At 45.1% G+C, this 14,622-nt stretch overlaps 1 protein-coding gene across 2 annotated transcripts in view; it reads left to right on the top strand.

Moving 5' to 3' along the window:
* The first annotated feature begins 4,580 nt into the window (after window positions 1-4,580).
* The window catches only part of TMEM56 (transmembrane protein 56), a 63,740-nt gene continuing 53,698 nt past the window's right edge, over window positions 4,581-14,622 (top strand). For both annotated transcript variants that reach the window (XM_018562375.1, XM_018562376.1), the window contains exon 1: window positions 4,581-4,873. The gene's annotated coding sequence lies outside the window, so the exon portion shown is untranslated. The remainder of the gene's footprint in view (window positions 4,874-14,622) is intronic.

Raw genomic sequence — 14,622 nt, 5'->3', positions numbered from 1 at the left:
CCCCCCCCCCCCCCCCCCCCCGCCGCCGCTGGCCTGCAGCGCTTCCTTCACTTCTCCTCTGATTCCCGCTGCATACAGATGGGGGAGAGCAGCAGGAATCCAGAGAAGAAGCCCCAGAGGACACAGCCGATCATGATCTACCAGTGTTTGCTTTGTGATCGACCTAATGGGCACCACTGTTCTAAAGCATAGACAAGGCCAGAGGTAGGCAAACTCGGGTGGCACTAGCGACATCTCGTTGAAATCTACAACAGACGTGATGTCACGAGTTGGAGATCTCGATGAGTTGGCCACCTCGATAGAACACCGGCCCTCCAGCTGCTGTGAAGCTAAAAATCCCATGATGCATTGCAATATTCTCACAGCTACAGTCATGACTCACAGAGATAGATGCATGATGTGATTTGTAGTTTCACCACAGCTGGAGGGCCAGAGTTTGCCCACCTTTGGTCAAGGCACTGTGTTGCAGTGGTGTGCATTGGAAAAAAAGCAGGACCTGCTGCATTTCTACACAGCAGGGTGTTGTGATGCACTACAGCACATCACACACACTGCAGTGCATAAAGACAAATGAAATGTCATTCTGTGACATTTAAACTTTTTTTTTTTTTAATGGTAGGCAATATCATGCGTTCTAAAAATGCATCATACAGCCCATTCACAGAAAAACCAGAGGCCTTAAGCTTCCTCTGACATCGCCTGTCACTTTCAAATCAATGGGCTGTCCTGCACACAACATACCCGGCATAGGAGCAAATGCACCTTTTCCACGTGGATGACGTCACTGCGTCTCAATGCTGCCTCCTGAGCATTTGGAATAAAGCAAGAATGCACTCTTGCAATGGAATTGGTCACATTCTTGTGTGGATCGAGTGCCCAGCTACTCCAGGAGGCAGCAGTATGGCACAGTGATACCAACTGCACCATGGGAAGCTGGGACCGAGGTGAGTATTGTTTTAGCTTTTATAAGATACATCTTTGGGGGAGGGGGAGCGGGGGGGGGGGGGTAGAGATGTGCATTTGGATTTGGACAAACTTGCTGAATAAAAAAATTCAATTGATTTGGTGGTTTGTCTGAATCCGAAATAACTAATAATAACTAATTGCTGCGTCCAAGATGGCGGCGACGATATGTGACCCGACGCCAGTGTAATGCGCCATCATGCGCCCCATCAAGATGGCGTTGTGCATGTGCAGAATGCGCTGGTGGCCAATATGGCTGCTGTGCCTTTTGTTTTTTAACTGTGCGCTTTCGGGTTTGAGGGTTTGTTGCCTCCAAATCTGAAACAGCATAATTTTTTGTTTCATCAAACAAATGAAAAAAGGTGTTTAATTTGTTTCGTCCAAGGGGGGTGTCTGATCACTCGAGTATTTGTATAGTACTTGTGTAGTACTATGTGTCCCCAGTAATGAATGAACAGGATGTGATTTACATCACTTCCTGTTAATTCATGATTTTATGAATGGGGAGTAGCACTCACAACAGAGGCTTTTCCCCATTCACAAACTCCTTGATAGTAAATCCCCCCCTCCCAAAGCTCCCCCTACAGTAAAAAAAAAAAATGTTTTATTTCAGATGAAAGGAACGCAAACTAAAAACGTTTTCATTCGTTTCATCAAACAAAAACACATTTTTATGCTATTTTGGATTCAGCAATTGGCGTGTTCTGGAGGCAGGGCGCATGACGTCATGTAACATCGCACATGTTGGGCGCCGCCATCTCGGTGTATAACTAGGTATACACCAAGATGGGGGCGCCTATATCGGCGTGTGACGTCACCTGACGCCGTGCATGCATGGCGTCAGGTGACGTCATGCTCCCCGCCTCCAAGATGGTGGCACATATTCGCAGAACGCTCTGGTGGCCAACATGGCCGCCGCGCATTCTCAAACAAATTATTATGTGCCTGAATACATTTTTCGTATATTCGGGGAAATAGTAATTAATTCATGTAACACGTAGTCTGGGTTCTGTGTTCTGTTTTATATTTTTACTTTCCTAGTTACACTTACTTGAAAAAAGGGGTCGGCATGACAACCTGACACTTTACTTTAGTTTGACATTTATTGTTTATCACTTGTTTGCCTTCTGTTGTTTTATGTAATAAGAATACTTATATTGTGCTTACAAGTTTAACAGCTTTAAATAAAAGTTTTATTTTTATCATACTTTTTATTATGTTTCTTTGGGGCTTAACAAAATTGGAGACTTTAAATGGTGCGGATATTGGAGAAATGGGTGTGGCCACTGAAGGAAGTGGCCACTAAGGGGCACTGTAAAGCTTTCTCGCACAGGGCCTAAGGCCGGCCCTGTATGCACGCAGCCTGGCAGTAATAATAAAAGTACAGTATGTGGTGGAGGTGCGTAACCTTACCAACATTTTGGCGCAAATCTCAGTAATTTTCCACTTCGATTGTTCAAAGTTTTCGCTGTCTCCTCTCCTTTCTGCAACTTGCCGGCCATCCATACACATCCCCCAACCCTCTCCTTGCTGCAGTACCGATGGTCACTGTGGTCCCCTCACTACATAACTTACACCACTCTAGTGATGGTGTATATTTTACAACTGTGTTCAAATTGGAACATTAGCACTAGTGCTTCATTATTTTAGTTGCGTAGCACTTTTACATGCGATTTTGCACATCTTATAGCATTGTGCCAATATTTACACCACAAAACTGGCGTATTTCCCTTTGTTGATTTCCCCTTTGTTCCCATTACGCACCTCCACTAAAGCACCTGCGCTGCAACGCACCACAACATAAAAAAATGTGTTAAGGTGCCCATACACCTGTCGATTATCGTTCGGAAATCATTCACGAATAGTCGTGCAAACAATAATCCATCAGTTGATGGGAACCCAACAATGTTTTTACTGCGCTCCTGGCCACATTTCCTCCATTGGTCATGCTGGTAAACTTTTTTCAAATCGTAGGAAAAATCAAAGGATTAGTAGCGTTTTTGTAAGGAAAAAAAATCGCAACATGAACACTGCTCATGCGCAAACGAAAATCTGTTCTGTCAATCGATAACATTCGGTGAGTTGGTAGTGCAAACGACGTTGGTCTGTGCTTGATGGGGTATTTGAGCGGAAAACGAACGAGGGTTCGATGATGGCACGAAAATAAATAAATAAAATCGAATGATAATTGCAGAGTGTATGGCCAGCTTTGGGGTACATTGCAGCCCATTCATTTTGAATTATCTGTCTAACAACGCACTCCATGACATGCCTCAATGCATGAAAACGTGTCCCGTTGTAGTGTGAACCGGCCCTTCGAGTGTACCTCCAATGTTAGCTTCAGCTCATCAAATTAAACCCTAGGGCTCCATTCACACGGGGACTTCTGGGTTTCCTGCCGCAAGAACCTACGTATTCGTGTGGCAGGAATCCCAGATGTTCCTGTTCAGATGCGGCCCCTGTACCCATTGAAGCAAATAAGAGGGTGACAGTGGCCACATCTAGACATGTGCGATTCGTTTAGTTCCGAATCGAAATTCGGACGAATTTTCGAAAATTCGGACATTCGGATGTATCCGAATTCCGAATTACAGACATAACGAATGCAAACTAATCCGAATTTCCATTTCCGAAATTCGTAGTTCGAACGTTCGTTTCGTTTCTTATTCGTTTCGTGCGTTGGAGCAAAGTGACATTAGAGAAGGAGAAAAACATTTTTTCCCCCTCAAATGTCACTTTGCTGCAAACGAACGAACGAAAACAAAACGAAAACGAAACGAACGTTCGAACTACCGCTAACGAATTTCGGAAATGGAAATTCGGATTAGTTTGCATTCGTTATGTCTGTAATTCGGAATCATCTCTTAATACATTTTATTAACAATGCTGCTCAACAAAAATGTGTTGTCATACCTTTTAACCGCTTTTTCAGTGCAGGAAAAATGAAATGAACAAGAAAAAAAATTGACCGATTTCAATTCTCTCTTTTTTCTTTAGAGTTCTGTTTTTTTAATTCAATATGAATAAACCCTCTAAAAGATAATTAGAAATTGCTGTACAAGATGTATAAAATTAGCACTGTAAGTGTACCAGCAATACCCACATTTGGCCACTAGATGTCGTTACGCTGTCATCTAGCCAGGCTTGGCTGCCTTTCAGTGACAACGATTCCATTTCTACACCCATCATAATGGCCCTCCAGTTAATCACATGCACTGTCCTTTTTCTCATCTGGATTTCTTTTAAACCAGCCTGAAATATATGTATTATGAAAAAAATTATAATATATATAAATAATTTTTTACATAATCTATATATTATAGGCTGCTTTAAAAGAAATCCAGATGAGATGCCATCTAACTTATGATCGATGCCTTCTATAGATCATTCATCCCCATTAGCATCATACTGCATCAAAGCAAGCCTGGCATTAGCTATGGTAAATGATGCCTTAGTGATTGTCATAGTCTGGCCATCATTGGCACTGAAGGATGCCAGTCCTAACAATGCAGTGCAGATCTGCTTGGCATCGGAGGGGTTACTACCCCAGCAGATGAAACCCAACCCAGCAGCTAGAATGGCATAGATCGTGCAGCCCATTCCTCCTCCAGCAGCATCCCCTGTTCAGCTCTGATCACCGCCTCCTCCTTTCCTGCCAGGCTCAGGGAGGGGGCCACATAACACAAACACACTCATACATTCACACACACTGGCCGCAATCCGTGCTCCATTCCAGCTTGCATGTGGAGCCCTCATCATCATCACCATCTACCATCCTCCTCCTCTTCCTCCTCCTCCCAGCTCCCAGGATCTGCACTGACCGCATCAGCCAACATGATCCCCCTGCAGCTAGGACAGCTATGAGCCCCCCAGTCTCAGCCCGGGCTACATGTAGGACCCCTTTCAGCAGGTAAAGCACTGTTGCTGATCACTGGGCCCCCTTTGTGCTCTCACAGAGCCCATCATGCTGTCAATCATCTTCTTTGCTTATTCATTTGACTTGTTTATAAATATTTACATCCTCCTTGGCTTTCTTTGTCCCTAGCACTTGGCACACTTTGTACAATGAAGCACTGTTTGGTCACTGGACACTGTGTTGATTCCTTGGTATGCTGTCAGATTTTTTCTCTCCATGTAATTAGGTGATGTGTGGATAGACAGCTACACAGAATTCGGTGATAGCTTTAATCAGGCTTTATTTTAGATTCTGTTGGTATTTGCATGATTCACACATTTTGCAGTAGGGATTGCAGTCTAGTTGTTTTCTATGTAAGGCTGGTGAACAGAACTTTGCTATCGTTCTCACCATCAACTCCTGGTTAGCCTAATAATATAGATATATATTGTCAATTCACAAAGCATTAACACAAAGATAAGAGTCTTCATTGTAGCCATGTGATTGTTATTTTCAAATCTCATTGGACTGAAAATAACTGTCACTTTGTTTTTATAAATACGTATTCTTATCCTGGTGTTGTAGCTTTGTGAATTGAACCTATGGTATGGTTCATTTAGGATTGTTCATTAGTGATGTGTTGGTCTTGGGGCAAACGCAAGCCTATGCAAAACTGTCAGTGACACCTTCCCTCCAGGCTCAGTCATTTGCCTTTCCCTGCCCTACAGCCACACATCACCAAGGAATGCCCAGGCCACAACTGATTAGGCAGCGAGAGGGGTGTGCTATTGACAGTTTTGTGCAGACGAGTAGAAGACTCTTTATTTTAGCCACGTGACACACATCTCATTGGACGTAGCAGAAAATACCTGTCACTGTGTTTTAAATTAAGTATCCTTATACTGGTGTTGTAGCATTGTGAATGGAGCCTAGGGTATGATTAATTTAGGATTGCTCATTAGTGATGTGGGCTTGGTGTGAACCTAGTTGCCAGAGTTTGTCCAAGCCATGCAAAACTGTCAGTGACAGCCCCCCTACCCACCCATTCAGTTGCAAACAGGGCATTCCCAGCTATACATACCAAAGGGGATGGGAATGCCCACGTCCGCAACTGATTGGGCCAGGAAGGGGGTATGTCACTGACAGTTTTAGGTGAACTGGGTTTGCACCTAGCCCATGCACATCGCTACTGCTCATGGGACCTTCACACAGATCTTTGACAATTTTTAATCCTAATCCTCCCCCTTCCCTTTTATACATTTGGAATATTTTTGGATAGCAAATACCTTCTCAGACAAGGTGAGGACTTATTCCTCACCTTGGTCCACCCTCTAACCCCAGCCTCCTGGGTACACGTCACACATCCCAGAAGGTCATAGGACCAGTGTGTGTCCTTTAAACTGGTGCTTGTGCAGAAGGGGAGGTCAGCAGCTACTTATAGTACTTGTAGTAGCTGACATACTTTTGTAAAGCTTTCCTTTAAAATTAATCTAAAGGCAAAACGAAAATGCGTTTTTTCCCCCCATGGGTGGAGTAGTGGAGGATTAAGGCTGAGTTCACGCAGGTTGCAAAGGGGCGGAAGAATTGGCGGTTGATCCACATTTTTACCACCTACCTACACATTAACATGGGGGCCACAGGGGTACATACACATTGCTGCGCCTGTAACGCTTCGCTATTTTAACTTGGCATGTCACGTTTGGCAGGCAGTACCTCTTGCCATATGTGTCCAATGAAGTCACGCAACTGCGTGCCAAATGTTGCAGCTGTGGCGCTGTATTTCAGTATCCCCCTTGGGATATAAAAAACCCCCCAGATATTTATGAAGTGGCAATATTGCCTTCTGAATATCTGCAAACCACCACTCAGATCACTGTTCAGAGGGGCAGTAAAGTCTACCACCCATGTGAAAGAGGTCTAAAACAGATGTCAGTTTCTTTTTGTCCCCATCTGTGTCTCAATAGAGAGATTTCTCCTCACTTCCTGTCCTGTAGACTCAACAGGAAGTGAGAGGATATCTTTCCAAAGTGTGGGAGATCACCTCATTTAGTTGACAGTTCTCATGGGAGTAAGTGTTCCCGCTGGATGATTTCCCCGCTGTTCCTGTTCTGGTGGCAACTCAAATTTTTGGATTTAATGTCACTTTCATTCTCTTCATACTGGATCAGGACAATTCGAGTGAATCTCCCTAACTGGCAAACCAACAGCCATAAAAACCTGACAGAGGTTCTAACCCCTCAACACTTTATTCAAATGTTAAATCTTAAACTAGCCATACGCAAATATATTTCTTACATTCAGCCTGTGCATCGCTGTTCATGCAGGTCATGCATAGGGTAGCCCATTCATTTCAATGGGTTGCGCCATGTGCGACAAATGCAGCTTAGATGGACCTTATGATGTTTAACTGCATATTGTTGGCTAATCTGTGGGCACGTTTGGGGTGGGTGCCATTAACAATGAATGGCACTGCAATTGTTTTTCCATGCGTTTTGTGAATGTTCGCAAAAACACAGGTGCGTTCACAAGCTACAAGTGTGGACGGGGGCCGACAGTATTTTATTATACTGCTAGTGGGAGCTTTTGCTGTCTTGTGTGAAGGAAGTCTGATCTACTAACGAGTCATAAATAAAACAGCCGCATGCCCTGGGAGGCCTTTCAGTAGAGGAAATAAAAGCCAGGACATGCCATAAGTGAAAGGTAAACACTAGTCACAAAATATCTTGCACGCTTTGATACATCAGTTTCATCAAATGATGAGTTCTATAGGAATGTACGGGCATTATAGCACTCTCGCCCAATGTGGCCATAGTTCAGGGGTGGCCAACTCTGGCCCTCCAGCTGTTGTGGAACTACCAGTCCCATGAGGCATTGCAAGACTGACCGTTACTAGGGATGCACCGATACCGATAATTTCCCCAATACCAGAACTTCCGGTCAGACGAATATTTCCTATGACTGGCAGTGCCGTAGGGGAACATGGAGCTTCCCGGGCAATCATCATGAAGCCGGCTTCCCAGTCAATCAGGAAGCTGGTAGGCTGGTCATTACTTGCCGCCCGGCTTCGCGATTGCCCGGGAAGCTGGCTCCATGCTGATTGGGTGGGAAGCCGGTTTCCCGGCCAATCAGCAACGAGCCGGCCAAACATGGAGACAGCTTCCCATAAAAATTAGGAAGTAGGAGCAGCGTGTCATTACCTGCTGTCTGGCTCCCTGATTGCCTGGGAAGCTGGCTTCTTTTCAGAGGAAGTACCGGTATCAGTATAGTGGTACCTAGGTTCACAAACTTAATTAGTTCCATGATTCTGGTCGCAGACCGAATCAAATTTCCCCATAAGGTTCAATGTAATACATAATATTGTACAGTACTGTATGTGCTAAAAAGCACACAAAAAAGCTTCACCGCAAGTGTGCACAGGTCTGTCTGCGACTGCGATCTCGACTAGAGAAAGCCACGACCACGTGTCAGAGCGGGGAAGATGTCCGCAGTCTTGTTTGTCACCCGAGTTCGCGAACGGAAGCAAAATGTTGACCAACTTTCTGTTCGCAAACCGAATTGTTCACGAAATGACGCGCTTGTGAACCGAGCTATTACTGTACTTGGTATTTTCACTCAACCTCATCGTTCGAGCTGACATGTGACAATGAAACTGTCACACGTCGGCTGAATAGATCAGGAAGTGAGCGAACACATACCGTCGCTCACTCACTTCTCGATCTTGTCCCTGCAGAGAGCCGTGACTGTCCCTCGCGGCTCCCCGCAGGGATTCCCCCCTCCCCGCTCCCATCCTCCAGCGCTGACTGGAGGAATGAATGGGGAGGGGGCGGGTACAGCTGGCTCTGTCTCTAGATAGGCAGAACCAGCTGTCAATCACGCAGCTGAGTGGATCTCGACAGTAATGTAGCTCGCGGTATACTGAGCTTTGGGTCACGGGAGGACGCTAGTTTATGTCCTCCTGTGACCCTGAGGAGAACTATGGGGAAAAACACTTACCCCATAGTTCTGCTTTAAGGCAAAGTCCTCCATCTGTAAAAAAAAATACATGTACACTTCTTCATAAGAGAAAGAATGTGCATAGATTTTTTTTTTTCTTTTTTGCATTGGAGCCAGTAAATCATTGCAACTGCGATCAGTGGATCATGGAGGCAGTGCTCTGGCTCCTGCAGAATGACTGGGCTACAAGGGCGATAACCACATTGTGCTTATAGCCAATTGAGAACTACAAGCGCCTTTGCCACGGTGGCTGATGGGACTTGAAGTTACTCTGAATGGATGATGCAGCTGTGTGGGTGGAACCATGGGCAGCCATTGTGGTTACTATTATTATACAGGATTTTTATAGCGCCAACAGTTTGCGCAGCGCTTTACAATGTAAGGAAGACATTACAATTCAAGACAAGATAGTAAGGAGGGCCCTGCCTGTGAGGGCCTACAAACTAAAAGGGAGGGGCAAGTGATACATGAGGAGGTAGCTGTGAGGGGATTTATTGTTTGAGAATGTGATGATTCAGTGGTTAGGTTGAGGTGAGATAGGCTTCCCTGAAGAGATGAGTCTTAAGGGATTGCCTAAAGGCAGTCAGAGTGGGAGATAGACAGACGGGTTGGGGTAAAGAGTACCAGAGGATGGGAGAGACTCTAGAGAAGTCCCGAAGGCGAGCATGAGAGGAGTTGACGACGGAGCTGGAAAGCAGGAGGTCTTGGGAGGAGCGGAGGGGGCGGTTAGGGTGATACTTTGAGACCAGGTTTGAGATATAGCCGGGAGCAGAGTTGTGGATGGCTTTGTAAGTGGTTATTATAGTTTGAATTTTATCCCCAGCTGCGGAGATCAGTGAACCTCCGTTCACCAAACCCCTCCTCATACTATGGGACCGGGAGCGATGCAGATTACATCACTTCCATCACATAGATGTCATTGCTGGGCTGAAGCCCAGCAATAAGCTATTGATGTGCGATCTGCACTTCAATAGTTTATTTAAAGTGTAAAAGGTGATACTAGTGGTCTTTTGGAACCCCGTTATCAACTTAAAGAGTACCTGTCACCACTAATCTGCTATCACATGGGGGGCTTGTAAGCCCCCTATGTGATAGCAATTAAAGTTTAAAAAAACTAAAATAAAAGTAACTGATGACCTGTAGGGGCTTTTAAAGTGCCTGTGGACGTTTTGGGGTACTGAATTTTGTTGCCGTTTCACGCACGCACACCATTTTTAACCTGGGCATGTTGGGTATCTATTTACGCATTGTAACCTCATCTTTTATATTTTATTTTAAAAATAGGTATTTTGTTGTGTTTTGGGGCATTTAAGTGCATTTTTCACTACATTTTGGAGTTTGATAAGGAGTTGCACTAATATCGTGCAACATAACAATTTGCAACTGCCACAATTTTATCCAATAGGGTGTTGGCTTTCAGAAAATATATAATGTGTGGGGGATTAGAGTAATTTTCAGGCCTAAAATGTGGATTATAACATGTAAACAAACAATGAAAAAAAGGCCTCAGTCATGAAGGGCTTAAAGACCCTATTCAGAGAGTGGTGAGCAATGATTCATACTCCTGAATGGTCTGAGGTTGTTAGTGGTGTCCCCCAAGGTTCAGTGTTGGGTCCCTTATTGTTTAGCCCAGGCCTCAAATTTCCACTCGCCCCCGAGCAATTGGCTAGTGAAAATTGCGTGGGGGCGAGTGGAAACTCTAGAGAAGAGGTACCTGAATACCAGCTAAGTGCACTGTAAGTCCCTTTTCTTTCTTCCTTACACTGTGCGTCACACTGACACTGCACTGTGCGTCACACTGAGCTCCATGATGTGGGTCACTGACCTCTGCGCGGCGTGCGTCATCTGATGTCTACGCAGTGTGCGTCACTGTGACCTCTGCACGGTGTGCGTCACACTGACCCTGCACAGTGCGTCACACTGACCCTGCGCTGTGCGTCACTCTGACCTCTGCGCTGTGCGTCACACTGACCTGCACAGTGCGTCACTCTGACCTCTGCGCTGTGCGTCACTCTGACCTCTGCGCTGTGCGTCACTCTGACCTCTGCGCTGTGCGTCACGCTGACTTCTGCGCTGTGCGTCACGCTGACCTCTGCGCTGTGTGTTACATTACTGACCTGGCGGACTTAAGTCCGGGGCAGGGTAGCTGTTAGGTGGGGCAACTGGTGGCGAGTAACTTTTAGGCCTGGCTAGTAGCTCAGGACTTGAAATTTTGAGCCCTGGTTTAGCCTATTTATAAATGACAGAGTTGGGGATTAAAAGTACTATTTCTGTGTTTGTAGATGACACCAAGTTATGTAGTGGAATACAGTCCTTACAGGATGTGTCAAACTTACAAGCAGATCTGAAGCTCTGTGTGATTGGGCATCTATTTGGCAAATTAGGTTTAATGTTGATAAATGTAAAGTTCTGCACTTGGGGAGTAAACATGCATGCATCATACACTCTAGGGGGAGTATGTTTGGGGGAGTCAATGATGGAGAAAGATCTGGGTGTTCTGGTAGATCATAGACTCAATAATAGCATGCAATGTCAAGCCGCTGTTTCTAAAGCAAGCAAAATACTTTCTTGTATTATACGGGGGTGTAGACTCCAGAGATAGAGACATAATCATGCCCCTGCGCAAGGCATTAGTAAGACCTCACCTGGAATATGCAGTTCAGTTTTGGGCATCGGTTCACAAAAAAGTAGTTGTGGAACTAGAGGAAGTGCAGAGAAGGGCAACTAAAATTATAAGAGGCATGGAGGAGCTCACCTATGATCACTCGTTATTAGATCACTCGTATTAAACGAGCAGTGGCTCCTGCTGCTGTACTCGATCGCCGCCGCCGCTGCTCGGCTTTAATACGAGTGATCTCGTTAGATCACTCGTATTAAACGAGCAGTGGCTCCTACTACTCGCCCGGCGCCCGAAACTGCATGTCTCGGGCGTCGGGATTCGCTCCATAAGACGCAGGCACTTTTTCCCCCTCCTTTTGGGGGGAAAAAAGTGCGTCTTATGGAGCGAAAAATACGGTAACTGACCTGTTTTGTTCTCTCTGGAGAAGAGGAGATTAAGGGGGAACATGATCACTATGTATAAATACATAAATGGTCCATATAAAGAGCTTGGTGCCAAATTATTCACTTTAAGGTCACTGGAAAGGACAAGGGGGCACTCTTTGCGTCTGGAGGAAAAGAAGTTTAACCTTTGCATATGGAAAGGATTCTTTACAGTGCAGAGCTGTGCACATGTGGAACAGACTCTCCCAGGAGCTAGTTCTAGATAGCTCAGGTAACTGTTTAAAAAAAAATCTGAATGTATTCCTAAATGCACAGAATATTACTGAATATTGAGTTCTTATATGTATATTAAGCATCAGAGATTGTTGATCCAGGGAATATCCAGTTGCCTATGGGATCAGGGAGGAAATTTTCCCCTGGTTAGTGCAAATTGAACTATGCTTAATAGGGGGTGTTGCCTTCCCCTGGAATAACACTGGGTAACTGTGCGTATAGCGTTCTATTTTAGGTTTTTCTTCTTTCCTTTTTTTTTTCTCCTCCTTCTCTTATCTCTATATGTTGAACTCAACATGACTAACTATGTAACTTTACCCTGAATGTGATTGTAACATGAAACATGGTCAGATAAGCAAATTTACCCTTTAACTGCCACCAATGTGTGTCATAGGTCGCTGGAAGTGGAGTCCTTTAACCGCTTGAAGACAGGTGTTTAGATCCCCTACCTGGCCAGGCCATCTTCATACAAGCGATCCGCCGGCTCTATAGCCGGCGGATCGCTTGTATATTAACGGGCATCGCTGCCTCTTTTCAAATAGCGGGGATCTCCCGCTCGCGCGCGCCGCGCCCGAGCGGGCGGATGTAACAGGACGTGTATACACGCCCAGTTACATCCAAGAAGCTCCCGGCAGGCCGTGTATACACAGCGGCTGGCCGGGAGGTAGTTAAACAGATAGCTGCCAGGAGTGTTTACATGTCTAAGGCCCCATTCACACTAAGCGACACTTACCTTGAGCGGATCCGACCTTCACCATCGGGCTGCATGCAAAAATAGAACAATTGTGCGACATCCGCGGGAAACAGGGTCCTGCACAAGCGACGAGCGACATGGAACTGTACAATAGAACAGCTCAATTAAAAATCATTGGACGGCGACTTCTCGCGATATTGCGGCGGAAAATGCCCAGTGTGAATGGGCACTAAAGCTAGCTGTCGCCTTGACATTGGAAGCAATTCTGGTGGCTGACCTGCCACCAGATCGCTTCCACAGGGCAGTGTAGTAGTGCAATTCAGCCCCCCCCCCCTCGTTTGGCAACCCCGCCTAGCTTCTTGGGCTCCGCTGCCCCTCCTGCAAGTGTCGGCAGGAAGTGTGAAAGGAGACTGGTGAACGTCCCTTGGCCGATCTCTTCCCTGAGCAGGGCCGGAAACAACACTGATTGCATCACGTCCAGTCCCTCTGCTGTCATTCCCTGGCTGCAGGAGCCGGGGAAGAAGCTATTGAAGCCCAATCTGCACTCCAATAGCTTCTTTGGAGTTCAAAGGCTACACTAGGGCTAAATGTTAATTATAGAGAGCCTGTCATATCCAGTGTGCTAACACATAGAGGTTTTGTAAGTCCCGCCTTATGTGTTAAATAAAAAAAAGTAAAGGCGCCCCAGCGAGCACTTGCATATTAACATAAACACACGTGGCCGCACCTATGTACAAAAACGATTGCGCTACACATATTGGGTATTGCCGCATGCGCCAGATTGGTAGCAATAATTCTAGGGCCACTATTCATGGATATCTCTAAACTAATGACCTGTATGGGGTTTTAAAGCTTTGCTTTTGGACAATTTGGGGTACTGTATTTTGTCGCTCTTTCACAGACGCACACAATTTTTCACCTGGGCATGTTGGGTTTCTATTTACTTGTCGTAACCTCATCTTTGGCTATTATATTGTGTTTTTGGGCACTAAAAATAACTCAAGTGTATTTTTTACTAAAGTTGTGGGTTTGAAAAAGAGTTGTGCTAATATTGTGCGATGTAAAAACTTGCAACTGCCACCATTTTATTCTACAGGGTTTCAGAATATATATATGACAATTTGGGAGGTGTTAAGTAATTTATAGGCCTAAAATGTGGATTATAGCGTGTGCAAAAAAAAAAGCAAAACCGCCTTGGCAGCAAAAGGGTTAAAGTAGGGGTGGCCACTTCCAGCCCCCCAGCTGTTGTGGAACTACAAGTCACACGAGGCATTGCAAAACTGTTCGATACATGCATGACTCCCAGAGGCAGAGGCATGATGGGATTTGTCATTCAAGCACAGATGGAGGGCCGGAGTTGCCCACCCATGCTTTAAAAGACATGGAGACTGCCACTGCTGACCTTCCAAAATGCTAGTTGTCTGGCTGTCTCTGGTGTAAAGTACAGTAAACTCCCTGTTATCCGGCATCTACAGGGATTGGTAGATTCCAGATAAATGTTGTTTCTGGTTGCTGGAGAGTTATTAAAAATAGGTCTAGCTAATGACATACACCATACTCTACCATATCATAACAAACTCTGTCTTGACTGCATATTAATATTGAAATGCAGTAATCAAAAGCAAATTAAGACAAATGGACACACTTAAAACAAATTAGGACAAATAGGCACACAATCGTTTCCAGGATAATACATGCCGTAGATCAGCGAGTACACAGGGGATTTTTTCTGGTTAGTTGAATACTAGTTTACTGTATATATGTATATGTGTGTGTATAATATTATATATATATATATATA

The sequence above is a fragment of the Nanorana parkeri genome, unplaced genomic scaffold, assembly GCF_000935625.1.
Source record: "Nanorana parkeri isolate BGI_ZX_2015 unplaced genomic scaffold, ASM93562v1 scaffold575, whole genome shotgun sequence".
NCBI classification, from domain to species: Eukaryota; Metazoa; Chordata; class Amphibia; order Anura; family Dicroglossidae; genus Nanorana; species Nanorana parkeri.
The sequence above is the reverse complement of the archived record's forward strand: the minus strand, read 5'-3'. Positions and strand labels throughout refer to the sequence as shown.